Source organism: Somniosus microcephalus, chromosome 33, assembly GCF_052327205.1.
Source record: "Somniosus microcephalus isolate GS21.2 chromosome 33, FLI_Smic_1.0, whole genome shotgun sequence".
Taxonomy (NCBI): domain Eukaryota; kingdom Metazoa; phylum Chordata; class Chondrichthyes; order Squaliformes; family Somniosidae; genus Somniosus; species Somniosus microcephalus.
The window spans coordinates 32,836,568-32,855,257 of record NC_141019.1 but is presented as its reverse complement, the minus strand read 5'-3'; the positions used below and the strand labels follow the sequence as shown (position 1 = coordinate 32,855,257).

General features: G+C 48.7%; 1 long non-coding RNA gene across 1 annotated transcript in view; it reads left to right on the top strand.

Annotated features, from left to right (window-relative positions):
- Positions 1-16,039, top strand: part of LOC147097117 (uncharacterized) — a 38,672-nt gene extending 22,633 nt beyond the window's left edge. The window contains exon 3 of the long non-coding RNA XR_015074492.1: positions 14,699-16,039. This is a non-coding gene — a long non-coding RNA (uncharacterized LOC147097117). The remainder of the gene's footprint in view (positions 1-14,698) is intronic.
- The last annotated feature ends 2,651 nt before the right edge of the window (positions 16,040-18,690 follow it).

Genomic DNA, 18,690 nt, shown 5'->3' with positions numbered 1-18,690 from the left:
TTCCCTACTTTTCAATTCTATCCCTCTAGAAATAAACCCCAGTACTTGGTTTGCTTTTTTATGGCCTTGTTAACCTGTGTCGCAACTTTTAGTGATTTGTGTATTTGTACTCCCAGATCCCTTTGCTCTTCTACCCCACTTAGATTCCTATTTTTCAAGTGATAAATAACCTCCTTTATCTTTCTTACCAAAATGTAATACCTCACATTTATCTGTGTTGAACTTCATTTGCCAATTATATGCCCATTCTGCAAGTTTATTAATGCCCTTCTGTAATTTGTTGCAGTCCTCCTCAGATTATATTGACTGTCCCCCTCCCCTCAATTTGGTATCATCCGCAAATTTAGAAATTGTGTTTTTGATTCCAAAGTCTAAATCATTAATATAAATTGTGAACAGCAGTGGTCTCAAGAACGTCTTAATCACAGTCTCAGAAAGTACCCCACTGCACTGACACTTCAATTCCTAGCACCAGTTGCCCTTATGCACTGTCAGAATACGATTGCCAATCCAATATCAATTTGAGCTGAATTGTAGGCTGCAGCCCCCAGCAACTCAGTTACATTTACATTAAACTCATTTCATGCAGGATCCTTGCAGCCCGAGAGGTGAAAGGTTAGAGGGGTGAAATTGGTAGTGCAAAATGGGCTAATATAAATCGGCAGCACATTTTAAACGGCGCCCGATTGACTTCTATGTCAAAGAAAATCGGGTGCGGAGCAAAGTGGGCAGCTGATTCGCTAGCGCCTGTTTGATGCTACTGGCGTAGACAAGTTCGCCCCATGTAGTTTTCTAATCCACTACCCCGCTGGATCCCATATCACGTTTCAACACATTTTTTTCCTGAAGTTTGGCAGAGGGAGAGGGGACAAATTTTTAACGCATTTTTAAATGGCTAAATTCTCACGGGTCCCATTGTATTCACGCAAGAAAAGTTTATCAAAAGTACCAAAACTACAGTCACCTGTCTGCACTGATCAACTGGACAGTGGTGTTAACACAGGTAAAAATCACCTGTCGCACAATTTTTGTTTTGAGGTTGTGAAATCTCTCGGTTTTCGGCCTCCTGGTTTCCCCGGATTATACATGTCCTAAGGCAAGTGTGACAGGTGTGTGTATATATATCTATATTTCTAATTTTCAGGATGTGGGCATTGCTGGCAAGGCCAGCATTTATTGCCCATCCCTAATTACCCTTGGAGAAGGTGGTGGTGAGCCGCCTTCTTGAACCGCTGCAGTCCGTGTGGTGAGGGTGCTCCCACAGTGCTGTTAGGGAGGGAGTTCCAGGATTTTGACCCAGCGACGATGAAGGAACGGCCGATATATTTCCAAGTCAGGATGGTGTGTGACTCGGAGGGGAACTTGGAGGTGGTGGTGTTCCCATGCACCTGCTGCCCTTGTCCTTCTAGGTGGGAGAGGTCGTGGGATTTGGGAGGTGCTGCTGAATCATAGAAAGTTACAGCACGGAAGGAGGCCATTTCGGCCCATCTTGTCCGTGCCGGCCAACAAAGAGCGATCCCAGCCTAATCCCACTTCCCAGCTCTTGGTCCGTAGCCCTGTAGGTTACAACATCCCAAGTGCACATCCGAGTACTTTTTAAATGTGATGAGGGTTCCTGCCTCTACCACCCTTTCAGGCAGTGAGTTCCAGACCCCCACCACCCTCTGGGTGAAGAAATTTCCCCTCAAATCCCCTCTAAACCTTCCACCAATTACTTTAAATCTGTGCCCCCTGGTTATTGACCTCTCTGCTAAGGGAAATAGGTCCTTCCTATCCACTCTATCTAGGCCTCTCATAATTTTATACACCTCAATAAGGTCTCCCCTCAGCCTCCTCTGAATGCAGCACCTGCTCCCAGGTCTGTGCCAGCACCACTTTGCAGGAGGGATACAAAAGCAGCCCAGGGATGACTACCCCTTTGGCTTCTGCTGGCATCTCCCTACAGCATGGCTGAGATCAGGGACCAAGAGGCAGGAGAATTCAACTCGTGTCTGTGGTTGGAGCACCAAAACGCTGCACCATGATGGTTCTGTGCAGAAGACAGACAGCAAGTGGCCTTTGGAAAACCAACTTGGAATAAGTCGTTTCATAAAACAAAATTGGCTGTCCTGTCACCGTGTATTCCAGAACTAAGTCTGCATTCTTGACATGAGAACCAAATCCGCCCAAGTGAATATCTCCAGATGGTAAGCCTATATCTTCAATAAAATGATTCAGACACATGGAAAAAAGACTGACTCATTGAAATGTGACTCTTAAAATATTTCCACCATGTTCCAGAAGGAAAGCCAGGTGGAAATGACCTTCCTGGAGATCATCGCTGCCTTCTCTGATCATCAGGACTAAAGGCAATGTGTTACTTACTTTACTAAGATGATTGATCACTCCAAGTAAGGTTATCTGGGTCAAAGGTGTAGAGTGATTATCTCTCAGCTTTTCTATATAGTTACTGATTCTTTGAACTTTCCTCTCTCGTTCCTCCTAAGCTCCAAATATTCTGTCCTACACCTGCTTTCTTCTCCATGCATCCTAACTGTGTTGAAATCAAGACTTGCTGCACCATGGTTGTGTTTCTGGCCCTGGACTAGCAATCCAGAGGGCGTAAGTTCAAATCACCATCATAACAAGTTGTGAAATTCAATTCAATAAATCTCGTGATATATGGACCGGCACCATAAAGTGACCACAAAAGCCGCCAGATTGTTGTAAAAACCTATCTGGTTCACTTCAGGAAAGGGAGCCCATCATCCCCATCCCTACACAGTCTGGTCTACATGTGTCTCTAGGACTCTACGTGGTTGACTCTTAATGCCCTCTGAAGTGGCCTAGCAAGCTTCCCAGTTGTAAACAGTCACTACAAACTTCAAAAGGAAGGGAATTAGACATCGGCAACAACAAGACTTAGGCACTCTCAGCCCAGTCAGCTCTGCAAAGTTCTCCTCACCAACAGGAGGACTTTGCAGTTGGGAGAGCTGTCCTGGTTAAGCAACAGCCTGACCTAGTCATACTCAGAGTCAAATCTATGTCCTCTCCCACTGGCAGGATAGATCCACCAGAAGTGATATACAGTCGGTGGGAGTGGCCTTGGGAATCCTCATGAGGTCTGATGACTTCAGGTGAACCAAGGCCAAGGAAAACTTCTGCTAATCACCATCTACTGCCCCCTTAACTGATGAATCAGGACTCCTTTATGTTGACTATCATTTGAATGAGACTGAGGGAAGCAAGGGCACAGAATATTCTCTGAGCTGGGAACTTGAATGTCCACCAAGAGGGCCTAGCTTTAATATCTCATCCGAAAGGCAGCACCTCCGACTGTGCAGCACTCCCTCAGTACTGCCCCTCCGACAGTGCGGCGCTCCCTCAGTACTGCCCTTCCGACAGTGCGGCCCTCCCTCAGTACTGCCCTTCCGACAGTGCAGCGCTCCCTCAGTACTGCCCCTCCGACAGTGCGGCGCTCCCTCAGTACTGCCCCTCCGACAGTGCGGCGCTCCCTCAGTACTGCCCCTCCGACGGTGCGGCGCTCCCTCAGTACTGCCCCTCCGACAGTGCGGCGCTCCCTCAGTACTGCCCCTCCGACAGTGCGGCGCTCCCTCAGTACTGGCCCTCCGACAGTGCGGCGCTCCCTCAGTACTGGCCCTCCGACAGTGCGGCGCTCCCTCAGTACTGGCCCTCGGACAGTGCAGCGCTCCCTCAGTACTGGCCCTCGGACAGTGCGGCGCTCCCTCAGTACTGGCCCTCCGACAGTGCGGCGCTCCCTCAGTACTGCCCCTCCGACAATGCGGCGCTCCCTCAGTACTGGCCCTCGGACAGTGCGGCGCTCCCTCAGTTCTGGCCCTCCGACAGTGCGGCGCTCCCTCAGTTCTGGCCCTCCGACAGTGCGGCGCTCCCTCAGTTCTGGCCCTCCGACGGTGCGGCGCTCCCTCAGTACTGACCCTCCGACAGTGCGGCGCTCCCTCAGTACTGCAGTGTCAGCCTGGATTTTGTGCTCAAGTCTCTGGAGTGGGACTTGAACCCACAACCTTCTGACTCCGAGATGAGAGAGAGTACTACTCACTGATCCATGGCTGAAACCCTAATATATGAGACTAATATATCAATGGCAATAACACACTACATAATAATATACTTATATCATGTTCAGTTCTGATGAATGTAAGAAGTCACACAACACCAGGTTATAGTCCAACAGCTTTATTTGAAATCACAAGCTTTCGGAGCGCTGCTCCTTCTTCAGGTGAAGTGGAGAAATGCATAAAGACACAGCTTATATAGTCAGAGAATCATGTCAGATGTTTACAGGTAACCTTTCCAACTGCCATTTATCGCACCTCGGCAGAGAGATAATCACAGCAGTCAAAGGTGTGAATGGTGTCCAAACAGGTCAGTCAGGGAAACATTACATTCTTCCTATGGACCCACGGCGAAGAATCACTGAAAAGACTACACGATAACATCAACAAGTTCCATCCCACCATCAAACTCACCATGGACTACTCCTCAGAATCAGTCTCATTCCTGGACACACGAATCTCCATCAAAGACGGACACCTCAGCACTTCACTCGACCGCAAGCCCACGGACAACCTCACGATGCTTCACTTCTCCAGCTTCCACCCTAACCACGTTAAAGAAGCCATCCCCTATGGACAAGCCCTGCGAATACACAGGATCTGCTCAGACGAGGAGGAACGCGATGGACACCTACAGACACTGAAAGACGCCCTTGTAAGAACGGGATATGACGCTCGACTCGTCGATCGACAGTTCCGACGGGCCACAGCGAAAAATCGCATAGACCTCCTCAGAAGACAAACACGGGACACAACCAACAGAGTACCCTTCGTCGTCCAGTACTTCCCCGGAGCGGAGAAACTACGCCATGTTCTTCGCAGCCTTCAACATGTCATCGATGACGACGAACACCTCGCTAAGGCCATCCCCACGCCTCCACTACTCGCTTTCAAACAGCCGCCTAACCTCAAACAGACCATCGTTCGCAGCAAATTACCCAGCTTTCAGGAGAACAGCGACCACGACACCACACAACCCTGCCACAGCAACCTCTGCAAGACATGCCAGATCATCAACACAGATACCATCATCACACGTGAGGACACCACCCACCAGGTACATGGTACATACTCATGTGACTCGGCCAACGTTGTCTACCTCATACGTTGCAGGAAAGGATGCCCCGGAGCATGGTACATCGGCGAGACCATGCAGACACTGCGACAACGGATGAATGGATACCGCGCAACAATCACCAGGCAGGAGTGTTCCCTCCCAGTCGGGGAACACTTCAGCAGTCAAGGACATTCAGCCTCCGATCTTCGGGTAAGCATTCTCCAAGGTGGCCTTCGAGACACACGACAACGCAAAATCATCGAGCAGAAACTGATAACCAAGTTCCGCACTCATGAGGACGGCCTCAACCGAGATCTTGGGTTCATGTCACGCTACATGTAACCCCACCTGATGCAGGGTCATCCAGACTCGAGTCGACATTGGCTTGTTCTCTCTACACAGATGCGGCCGGACCTGCTGTGATTTCCAGCCAAAAAAAATGTTTTTTGTCTGTTTTTTTGTTTTTCATACAGACCCCAGCATCTGCAATATTTGACCCCTTGTGACCCCACCTCATTGTTCTTTGATGTAATGTTTCCCTGACTGACCTGTTTGGACACCATTCACACCTTTGATTGCTGTGATTATCTCTCTGCCGAGGTGTGATAAATGGCAGTTGGAAAGGTTACCTGTAAACATCTGACATGATTCTCTGACTATATAAGCTGTGTCTTTATGCATTTCTCCACTTCACCTGAAGAAGGAGCAGCGCTCCGAAAGCTTGTGATTTCAAATAAAGCTGTTGGACTATAACCTGGTGTTGTGTGACTTCTTACATTTGTCCACCCCAGTCCAACTCCGGCATCTCCACACCAGTTCTGATGAAGCAGTAATCTGTCTGTTCTCTCCACAAATGCTAAATGATCTGCTCTGTGTTTCCAGCATTTAAAGTTTGTTTCTCTCTCTGTTGGTGTTCATTGCTTGTTTTTACCTTCATCACAAAATGTTCAGAAGTGCATTAGTTCCATAAATCACTCCCTATTGAGCTGTGGCAGAATACAATGGGCAGATTTATGTCGGAGTGTTTCTCTTATGGAGGAGAGAGTGTCAAAGCTTACTTCAAATGTGGCCCGAATAGCAAATTAATATCAAACAAGTGATGTAAAATCAATGCTGGGCTTACTTTGGTCCACTTTGACCCATAATTAATGGTTTATTTGGCAAGTTAGCACTTTATTCATTAACACTGCTAAATGTAATAAGACCAAAAGTAGCTTTGACGCCCATAAAACAAGTTTTTGATGAGCATTAATAACGATTAAACAGGACCGCAGATGGTACAATTTCACACACAGCTCTTTCACTGTTTAAAGCTCCATTAAGCTTGGACTTAGGACATACATTATAAGTGGCATGTGCTGCAGCTCAGAGATACTTTAATGAATGGTGTCACTGGTCTCCACATCAATCACTGCCAGCCCTCACTAAATGAAAAAACACGGATTCATTTTCAAATACATTTTACTGATGATATGATGAACTTGTCATCTGATCTCATTCCTCTCTCAGCTCGAGCCTATCTCCCTTTCCCGACCTTTCTTGTCTCGTTTCTGTTGATACTTCTGTTGATACTTCTGTCAATACTGCTCCACTGACTGTTCCTCGTCTCACTTCAGCTCCAAATACCCCATCCTATGTGCTCTCTCTCCTCCTTGCATTCTCACTCTGATAGGAACATAAGAATTAGGAGCAGGAGTCGGCCATTCGGCCCCTCGAGCCTGCTCCGCCATTCAATAAGATCACGGCTGATCTTCCACCTCAACTCCATTTTCCCGCCCGATCTCCATATCCCTCGATTCCCCTAGAGTCCAAAAATCTATCGATCTCAGCCTTGAATATACTCAACGACTGAGCCTCCACAGCCCTCTGGGGTAGAGAATTCCAAAGATTCACCGCCCTCTGAGTGATGAAATTCCTCATCTCAGTCCTAAATGGCCGACCCCTTATCCTGAGACTGTGACCCCTGGTTCTAGACTCTCCAGCCAGGGGGAAACAGCCTCTCAGCATCTACCCTGTCAATCCCCCTCAGAATCTTGTATGTTTCAATGAGATGACCTCTCATTCTTCTAAACTCCAGAGAGTATAGGCCGAGTCTACTCAATGATGACCCATTGTACCATCTCCTACTCTAAATCATTCTCTCTCAGGCCTCAAAATTGTGCTCTTCTTGATCTACCCAAGTCTTCCCTTCCCTCTACAATTTACAGGTGTTAAAAGCCAAGCTGGATTGAATTGCTCCTCCTACTCTCTAAATCTTGGTTATGTGGTGCCCCATCACCTGTGTGTCAGCCGTGGCTCAGTGGGCAGCACTCCCACCTCTAAGTCAGAAGGTCGTGGGTTCACAGTCCCATTCCAGAGACTGAGCACAAAAATCCAGGCTGACACTCCAGTGCAGTACTGAGAGAGCGCCGCACTGTCGGAGGGGCAGTACTAAGGGAGCGCCGTACTGAGGGAGCGCCGCACTGTCGGAGGGGCAGTACTGAGAGAGCACCGCACTGTCGGAGGGGCAGTACCGAGGGAGTACCGCACTGTCAGAGAGGCAGTACCGAGGGAGTGCCGCACTGTCGGAGGGGCAGTACTGAGGGAGCGCCGCACTGTCGGAGGGGCAGTACTGAGGGAGCGCCACACTGTCGGAGGGGCAGTACTGAGGGAGAGCCGCACTGTCGGAGGGGCGTTACTGAGGGAGCGCCGCACTGTCGGAGGGGCAGTACTGAGGGAGCGCCGCACTGTCGGAGGGGCAGCACTGAGGGAGCGCCGCACTGTCGGAGGGGCAGTACTGAGGAAGCGCCGCACTGTCGGAGGGGCAGTACTGAGGAAGCGCCGCACTGTCGGAGGGGCAGTACTGAGGAAGCGCCGCACTGTCGGAGGGGCAGTACTGAGGAAGCGCCGCACTGTCGGAGCGGCAGTACTGAGGGAGTGCCGCACTGTCGGAGGGGCCGTACTGTCGGAGGGGCCGTCTTTTGGATAAGACGTTGAACCGAGACCCCGTCTGCTCTCTCAGGTGGATGTAAAAGATCCCACAGCACTATTCGAAGAGCAGGGGGGAGTTCTCCCCGATCTTCTGGGGCCAATATTTATCCCTCAATCACTAAAACAAATTATCTGGTTATCACATTGCTGTTTGTGGGAGCTTGCTGTGCGCAAATTTAGAGTGGGGAGATGTGTGCATATCCTAGTGAACAGCTGCTCCACTTCAAAGTACTGCAGTTGGCTGTAAGCGCGTCATGGGCGACGTCTCTCAAAATGGTCGAAAGGCGCTATAGAACATTGACAGTCTTTCCCCTGGGCTTACCAGTGAAACAATCCTGCCAGACCCTGAAGCACTTACGTCTGGTCCAGTAGGTGGCAGGGTCTGCACAGTTTCAGCCCACGGGGAAAGTGTCAATCACTGTTCTCTCCGAGTCATTCTGCAGCACAAGACGCCTCATGACCATGAAACGCTTCAGCAACCTGCAGAACAGAGGCGAGCAGTGTTCACTCGATATGCACAACATACCCCACCCTGCAACGTAGATTGGGAAACTGCAATTAATTGAATAAATTCGGTATTAAAAAAAATCTACAGGTTCTCTTTCAGAATCCCCGCCCACACAGATTTAGATAAATTAGTTTTTGGTAGGAGTGAGAACGGATCTTCAATAATGACTGGAAAGGGAAGGTCATAGTCATCTTCGGTTCCGAGGGACTGCCTAAGACATAGTTTAAGAACTTCATTGGAGGAAGTGAAATACACCGGTGAAATCGACTAAAACAGGTCGGGCAGCTCCAGGGCGATTTTGTAAAGAAACGTGTGATTATTATACAAAACGCCCAAAGTCTGGACACACAGCAGAGTTCACTAAAGTATCAACTAAGATTTGTTTTAAATGCTGTATAAACAGGTTGGTTTTATTATGGAGGTAAGGCGAGCTGTGGTCAGAAAGACCACGTGATTTATAGATGTCTCTGTCCTGAAGGCAGTGAGCGAAGTGGACTTCAGGGTCAGTCTCTGCGGAAAGGCCGCTCCAAGAAGAGACTGCAGGTTTTGGTCCACCCGACAGAAATTGCTTGCCTTCTCTGCACAAGCTGCAGCTCAGTCTGTCTGACACCATCGGGCCTGGGGGCAATGGAAAGTCGGAGAGGGTTGCAAAAAAAACATGACTTGCATTTGAAACATCTCGGCTTTTAAATTCTACCGGAATAAATCAAACATCCCAGAGGCTGCACTGACAGTACAAAAGAGGATGTCCTCCTGCATTGCAGAACAACTTTCAGTCCAATGGACGGACGGTGAGGCCGGGGAGCAGGGGTGGGGAGGGGAGACTCTGAAATGGATGGTTACTGCCGCAGGGCTTCTCATCCATCACCTGAGTCCCAATCATTCCCAGAGACAGACTGAATCCATCTTGATTCAAAGGTCACCAAGTCAAAACCAACGGGCTTTGAAATAACAGAACCATTAAATGACTCCATAATGTTGGTGCTGAGGCCGTCAGAACAAATGGAATATCACCCACGTGTCTCAATAGATATACAGAGCTCTGGTTAGACCCCATCTGGAGTAACTGCGTTCAGTTCCGGACCCCGCACCTCAGGAAGGATATATTGGTCTCGGAGGGGGCGCAGATTCACCAGAACGATACTGGGGCTAAAAGGGTTAAATTATGAATACTGGTTGCACAGACTCGGCTTGTGTTCCCTTGAGTTTAGAAGATTAATGGGTGATCCGATCGAGGTGTTTAAGATGATTAAAGGATTCGATAGGGTCGATAGAGAGAAACTATTTCCTCTGGTGGGGGGGGGGGGGGGGAGTCCAGAACAAGGGGGGGCAGAACCTTAAAATTAGAGCCAGGCCGTTCAGGGGCAATGTCAGGAAGCACTTCTTCACACAAAGGGTGGTGGAAATCTGGAACTCTCTCCCCCAAAAAGCTGTTGAGACTGGAGGTCAATTGAAAATTTCAAAACTGAGATTGATAGATTTTTGTTGGGTAAGGGTATTAATGGTTACAGAACCAAGGTGGGTAGATGGAGTTAAGATACAGATCAGCCATTAATGGTGGAACAGGCTCGAGGGGCTGAATGGTCTCCTGTTCCTAAGGTGCCAGCTGTGGCTCAGTGGGCAGCACCCTCGCCTCGGAGTCAGAAGGTCGTGGGTTCAAGTCCCACTCCAGAGACTTCAGCACAGAACTCTAGGCTGACACTCCAGGGCAGTGCTGAGGGAGCGCCGCACTGTCGGAGGGGCAGTACTGAGGGAGCGCCGCACTGTCGGAGGGGCGGTACTGAGGGAGCGCCGCACTGTCGGAGGGGCAGTACTGAGGGAGCGCCGCACTGTCGGAGGGGCAGTACTGAGGGAGTGCCGCACTGTCGGAGGGGCGGTACTGAGGGAGCGCCGCACTGTCGGAGGGGCGGTACTGAGGGAGCACTGCACTGTCGGAGGGGCGGTACTGAGGGAGCGCCGCACTGTCGGAGGGGCGGTACTGAGGGAGCGCCGCACTGTCGGAGGGGCAGTACTGAGGGAGCGCCGCACTGTCGGAGGGGCAGTACTGAGGGAGCGCCGCACTGTCGGAGGGGCAGTACTGAGGGAGCGCCGCACTGTCGGAGGGGCAGTGCTGAGGGAGCGCCGCACTGTCGGAGGGGCAGTGCTGAGGGAGCGCCGCACTGTCGGAGGGGCGGTACTGAGGGAGCGCCGCACTGTCGGAGGGGCAGTACTGAGGGAGCGCCGCACTGTCGGAGGGGCAGTACTGAGGGAGCGCCACACTGTCGGAGGGGCAGTGCTGAGGGAGCGCTGCACTGTCGGAGGGGCAGTACTGAGGGAGCGCCGCACTGTCGGAGGGGCAGTGCTGAGGGAGCGCCGCACTGTCGGAGGGGCGGTACTGAGGGAGCGCCGCACTGTCGGAGGGGCAATACTGAGGGAGCGCCGCACTGTCGGAGGGGCAGTACTGAGGGAGCGCCGCACTGTCGGAGGGGCAGTACTGAGGGAGCGCCGCACTGTCGGAGGGGTAGTACTGAGGGAGCGCCGCACTGTCGGAGGGGCAATACTGAGGGAGCGCCGCACTGTCGGAGGGGCAGTACTGTGGGAGCGCCGCACTGTCGGAGGGGCAGTACTGAGGGAGCGCCGCACTGTCGGAGGGGCAATACTGAGGGAGCGCCGCACTGTCGGAGGGGCAGTACTGAGGGAGCGCCGCACTGTCGGAGGGGCAGTACTGAGGGAGCGCCGCACTGTCGGAGGGGCAGTACTGAGGGAGCGCCGCACTGTCGGAGGGGCAGTACTGAGGGAGCGCCGCACTGTCGGAGGGGCAGTACTGAGGGAGTGCTGCACTGTCGGAGGGGCAGTACTGAGGGAGCGCCGCACTGTCGGAGGGGCAGTACTGAGGGAGCGCCGCACTGTCGGAGGGGCAGTACCGAGGGAGCGCCGCACTGTCGGAGGGGCAGTACTGAGGGAGCGCCGCACTGTCGGAGGGGCAGTACTGAGGGAGCGCTGCACTGTCGGAGGGGCAGTACTGACGGAGCGCCGCACTGTCGGAGGGGCGGTACTGAGGGAGCACCGCACTGTCGGAGGGGCGGTACTGAGGGAGCACTGCACTGTCGGAGGGGCAGTACTGAGGGAGCGCCGCACTGTCGGAGGGGCAGTACTGAGGGAGCGCCGCACTGTCGGAGGGGCAGTACTGAGGGAGCGCCGCACTGTCGGAGGGGCAGTACTGAGGGAGCGCCGCACTGTCGGAGGGACAGTACTGAGAGAGCGCCGCACTGTCGGAGGGGCAGTACTGAGGGAGCGCCGCACTGTCGGAGGGGCAGTACTGAGGGAGCGCCGCACTGTCGGAGGGGCGGTACTGAGGGCGCGCCGCACTGTCTTTTGGATGAGACATTAAACCGAGGCCCCGTCTGCTCTCTCAGGTGGATGTAAAAGATCCCATGGCACTATTTCGAACAAGAGCAGGGGGGTTATCCCCGATGTCCTGACCAATATTTATCCCTCAACCAACATCCCTAAAACAGATTAACTGGTCATATATCACATTGCTGTTTGTGGGAGCTTGCTGTTTCTTACCTTGCAACAGTGACTACACTTCAAAAGTACTTCATTGGCTGTAAAGCGCTTTGGGACATCCTGAGGTGGTGAAAGGCGCTGGAGAAATGCAAGTCTTTCTTTAGGAAGCATTGTGACAGGTTATTTGCCAAAAAATGCATGCCATCATTTTCACATGACCGTTCTAGAGGTACTTGGATGATGTGTGCTTGTTCAGGGTGGGGTTGTCAGGCCAGATGTTTCCACGTCATATATGCCCCTTTAAACTGTACAAATCAGTCAGTGGTTGGCAGCAACATGAACACACAATCCCAGACTGAAAGCTGCTACAGACGGATTCTAGAAGCGAGACAAATGCATCCCTAAATCATTTTAAGTATCCTTTTTCTCGACACATTACAAGTTTTATGTTCAACAAGCCTAAATCACTTGGTATCAGTCGGCTTTCCAGAGTCCGCTCCAACACTTTTGTTTCCACACAGTCATGATGGAAATTATCTTTGAAAATCTTATCTGATGTTATTAATTTTCGCTCAAAACCCCACCCTTTACTGACCTGGCCCTGCCCACTCTCTCCGGTGTGAGAGTATCTGCGATTTCAGGTTACTTGGCGCTCGGCTTTTTTTGAAGAATTTTTTTCGGGGTGTCTCGCTAATAAGAACTATTTGAAAAAAAATCAACTGATTTCCAAATGTCATATTCAGAAGATGACATTGGTAATCTGGAAAACGCTCCCCCCCAAAAAGCTGTGAATGCGGGGGGTCAATTGAAAATTTCAAGACTGAGATTGATCGATTTTTGTTAGGTAAGGGTATTAACGGTTAGGGAACAAAGGCAGGTATCTGGAGTCAGGTCGCAGATCAGCCATGATCTCACTGAATGGCTGAACAGGCTCGAGGGGCTGAATGGCCTCCTCCTGTTCCAAATGTAACAGGCTCGAGGGGGCTGAATGGCCTCCTCCTGTTCCTAATGTAACAGGCTCGAGGGGGGCTGAATGGCCTCCTCCTGTTCCTAATGTAACAGGCTCGAGGGGGGCTGAATGGCCTCCTCCTGTTCCTAATGTAACAGGCTCGAGGGGGGCTGAATGGCCTCCTCCTGTTCCTAATGTAACAGGCTCGAGGGGGCTGAATGGCCTCCTCCTGTTCCTACTGTAACAGGCTCGAGGAGGCTGAACGGTCTCCTCCTGTTCCTAATGTAACAGGCTCGAGGGGGTCTCCTCCTGTTCCTAATGTAACAGGCTTGAGGGGGCTGAATGGCCTCCTCCTGTTCCTAATGTAACAGACTCGAGGGGCTGAATGGCCTCCTCCTGTTCCATGTAACAGGCTCGAGGGGGGCTGAATGGCCTCCTGCTGTTCCTAATGTAACAGGCTCGAGGGGCTGAATGGCCTCCTCCTATTGCTAATGTAACAGGCTCGAGGGAGATTGAATGGCCTCCTCCTGTTCCTAATGTAACAGGCTCGAGGGGGCTGAATGGCCTCCTCCTGTTCCTAATGTAACAGGCTCGGGAGGGGCCGAATGGCCTCCCCCTGTTCCTATATGCAAGGTCATTTCACAAATTTGCTTTAATCCCGACTGTGTGGCTGTTAATGGTTCCAACACCACCATCAAGTTTGCGGATGATACCACGGTGGTAGGCCAGATCACCAACAACGATGAGTCAGCCTACAGGGAGGAGGTCCAGCATCTCATGAAGTGGTGCGCCGATAACAACCTGGCCCTTAACACCAAGAAAACAAAAGAAATCATTGTGGACTTCAGGAAGTCCAAAGGCGGAAGTCACACCCCCATCCACATCAATGGGGCTGTGGTGGAAAGGGTGGACAGCTTTAAGTTCCTCGGAGTCAACATCACGGAAGACCTCTCCTGGTCCCTCAACACCTCCTCTCTGGTGAAGAAGGCCCAGCAGCGCCTATATTTCCTAAGGAGGCTGAAGGGATGTAACCTGTCACCCCTGATCCTCTCTAACTTTTACCGCTGCACAATAGAGAGCATCCTGACGAACTGTATCACAGTATGGTATGGCAGCTGTAGCTACTATGACCAGAAAGCCCTGCAGCGGGTAGTCAAAACTGCCCAACGCATTACCGGCACCCGGCTACCGACCATAGAGCACATATACCAGAAACGCTGTCTGCGGAGGTCACGGTCCATCATCAAAGACCCTACCCACCCCAGCCACAGTCTGTTCGCCCTCCTGCCATCTGGGAGACGCTACAGATGCATTCGCACCCGAACGACCAGATTTAGGAACAGCTTCTTTCCCAGGGCTGTCATCCTACTGAACTCCACAAATAAACTCTAAAGCCTGCACATCTGCCAATGCACTTCATTATGGTTATGTTTATGTTAACGTATTACAAGCCAAATGTATGTTGAATGTTTAAATGTCTTAATCCAAATGTACACTCTCGGGAGCCGCAAGCCGACGTTTCGTTGTACTGCACTTGTGTACTAACAATGACAATAAAAGTTGATTTGATTTGATTATTTTCTGTTAAATTCATATTGCTCTAAGATGTTTTTTTATTGTGTTATAAGTCAATCCTGTTATGTTTTGTTGAGGTTGATGTCACCAGACACGTGTATCCAGTGCAGGGGACTGATGGATGACGGAGTTGCACTCTGAGCTGTCCTGAAACTACTTCCCATCAGAAGGGTGATTTCTGCAATCCGAACGCAACAGAAACCAGCGATCTTTTTCGTGCAGAAATTTGTATTAAAACGTTATTTCAAAGCGTTGTATCCAATCCAGTGAACAGATTGAAAACTTGAGCAGCCGTTTTCCGGAAACACTGATTAATCATCTAAATGTTGCAGGTCCTTTCACCGTTAAAGTGGTTGAAGGCAGACCAGAAATCCCTCTTTATCAATCCTTAATTATTTCACTCCGTTGGTTCCACACATGCACACAAAAATCAACTGGAGTTTGTTTGTGTTGGCCTGTACACAGAAACGAATATTCTCAATAAATCCGACGTATTGCATTCAATAATTCGATCTGATAATCACTTCATCCGGTGGGTGCACACTTTGGCAAGTGATTTTAAATCTGGGATCAGCCAACACAACCCAATGTCCAGTTGGTAGAACCGTCGAGGTTTACGGCACAGAAAGAGGCCATTCGGCCCATCGTGTCTGTGCTGGAAAGTTATTTTCGTTTTATACACAAATCTGGTTGCAATTGCAGCCCCGGTTAAATGCGAACCTGGCAGTGCAGATATCCAGTTTCTGCAAGTCTCGCTCTGATTAAATCGAATGATACACAATCTGGCCCTGTATAAATCTTGGGATATAGAAATCTGGTATTAAGAAACGTGTTTCCCCTTTTTCGAATCCCAACAGATAATGTCTTTTTGTATTTTATTTGCTGAAATTGCGTTTTCACATTACCTGGACACGAAAGCCCCCTTCTGCCCTCTTAACCTATACCCAGTGACAATCATTCCGTTGCAATCAGGATTTGAAACTAACCAGGCGAACTTAAATCAATTTCGATTTTAAATGTCACCTCTCCATCATGTGGCGGGGTCCACATCTTGCATTGTAACATTAGGGACTGGAGGGTCAATATAGATTTATCAGTTCATCCAGTTTACGCTGCAAATTGCACTGCCCCTTTCCCTTGGGTCTGCTGCATACACTCCAATCTATAATGAAATAAATGGTTATTGGATATTGTCACTTGCCTCTCTCTTTCGATCGTTTTAGTTCAAAAGAAGCTGAGAATCATCACGATTTCAGCTCCTCAAACAACTTGGAGGCACGCCAGACTAGGAAACTGATTTGCAACCGACACGAAACGCATTTCGAAGAAGGTCAACGCAACATGGCTTCGTTTGTAATGTAGCGACCATTGTTTGTTTTAATAATAAATAGATGATCGAACGGATGAATAAATTAATGAACGAGTGATTAATGAAAACAGTATTTTTATGCCTTAATACCCTGCTTTAAAAAACAGGCCCGAACTTAAACACTATGAGGTGAACTTAAACTGGATGGGGAATTCAAGCTTTATTATACGATAAGCAAATATTGAAAAGATTAAAAGCTCCCTCCCCCCCGAAGCGAACGATGCCGCATTGTGAATCTACCCCACAACCTCCCCCCTCCCCCCTAAATGACAATACATTATTTCACAGTGAAGCTTCACTAAAATATTCGGCAATGGGGATGAAATGAAGACAGGAACACATTTCACCAGCAGCTCACGAGTCCCGAGCGCTGGGCACAAGTAGCAATAAACTTCAATGATGTTAATTACAAATCAGTTTCACAGGCGCACCATCACTTGAGCGCCAAATTTGGTTGATTTAGAGAAAATGATTTGGAGGGAAAAAAAATACAGTAAAACATCAAGGATCTGGAAATAAATTATGTAAATTAAACAACGTCGGTGATTTAGATCTAAAAAAAATAAACGAAGGAAAGTTTAGGAAATATACTGTCTGTCCATTAAAACAAGATCACTTAAAAAGAAACATTAGCCTGTGTCTAAAGGAGTAAATACTCCAGATTGTCGAGGTGAGAGCACAGTAAGTGACGAGGGAGAGAGAGAGAGTGTGAATGGCAGCCTGAGATAAGGTATGTAAGTGTGAGAGTGATAGGGAGTCAGGGGGTAACGTACGAACGCTAACTAGCACTGACACAAGGCGAGCTCTTCTCTCTCTCTCTCTCCTCCTGACAGCCAAAAAGCCTTTTGTTTGGCTCCTCAGCCAATCCTGGATTTTTACGACACAATAGTTGTGGCCAAAGTTGTGATATAAAAAGGGGCGCCTCAGTTGATCACTTATCATACACCAGCGTGTCACTCACCCACTGTCCTCTCCCGGCTGCAATCTGGGATCCAGGACGTGTCTTCATTCTGAACAGGGAACACAGACACACACACACACCCCATCAGATCATGCTCAGACCACACGTTTTCCTTTGCCTCCTGATCTCCCTGGGATTGACAGGCAGTAACGAGCCAGTCTTGGAGAAGGATTTGGAGGCTGGGGAGAGGGTCCTAGACCAGGCGGAACCTGGCAGACAAGAATGCTCTGCTTGTTTGTGGAGGGAGCACAGCAAAGCCCTGAGGTTGGAATCCATTAAATCTCAGATCCTGAGCAAGCTGCGGTTGAAGCAAGCTCCCAACATCAGTCGAGATATTGTCAATCAGCTTCTGCCCAAAGCTCCCCCCTTGCAGCAACTGCTGGACCGATATGACATCCAAGGGGATGACTGTTTAGCCAAAGAGCCTCTTCTAGAAGACGACGAGTATCACGCCACGACAGAAACTGTCATTACCATGGCCACAGAACGTGAGTACCTCAGTCCCATCTTCCACACTCTGTGCGATAATCATGTCGATCGGCTTGAATAGAAATTAAAGGGGGGCGGGTTTCAACCTTCTAAAATAGATTTTAATCTTTAACTGTGGCTATAGCGAGAGTTAGATCTGAAATGTCTCTATCTAGGTGCCATCAACTTCGTGTTTGTGTCTCAAACACCGCTGGTAGCTCTAACATTGACGAAGGGATTTTTGGGCCAACCCCTTATCTGTTTCACGTGCAAATATCACAAAACAGTCATTTCCGTGTTCGAGTTCACGTGCTAATATTCCACGCAGGAATGTTTTTAGACGACGAGTCACACCCCAATATCACAAATATTCCAGTCAACGTTATAGTTCTTGTAAAATAACAAACTGTCATTTCTAGGTTATAGTTTCTAGTTATATCACAACCAGTAATTTCTAGATAATGTTTCATACACTATTATCAAACTGTCATTTCCAGGCTATAGTTTATAGTTATATCACAACCAGTAATTTCTAGATAATGTTTCATACACTATTATCAAACTGTCATTTCTAGGTTATAGTTTATAGTTATATCACAACCAGTAATTTCTAGATAATGTTTCATACACTATTATCAAACTGTCATTTCCAGGTTATAGTTTATAGTTATATCACAACCAGTAATTTCTAGATAATGTTTCATACACTATTATCAAACTGTCATTTCTAGGCTATAGTTTATAGTTATATCACAACCAGTAATTTCTAGATAATGTTTCATACACTATTATCAAACTGTCATTTCCAGGCTATAGTTTATAGTTATATCACAACCAGTAATTTCTAGATAATGTTTCATACACTATTATCAAACTGTCATTTCTAGGTTATAGTTTATAGTTATATCACAACCAGTAATTTCCAGATAATGTTTCATACACTATTATCAAACTGTCATTTCCAGGCTATAGTTTATAGTTATATCACAACCAGTAATTTCCAGATAATGTTTCATACACTATTATCAAACTGTCATTTCCAGGTTATAGTTTATAGTTATATCACAACCAGTAATTTCTAGATAATGTTTCATACACTATTATCAAACTGTCATTTCTAGGCTATAGTTTATAGTTATATCACAACCAGTAATTTCTAGATAATGTTTCATACACTATTATCAAACTGTCATTTCTAGGCTATAGTTTATAGTTATATCACAACCAGTAATTTCTAGATAATGTTTCATACACTATTATCAAACTGTCAT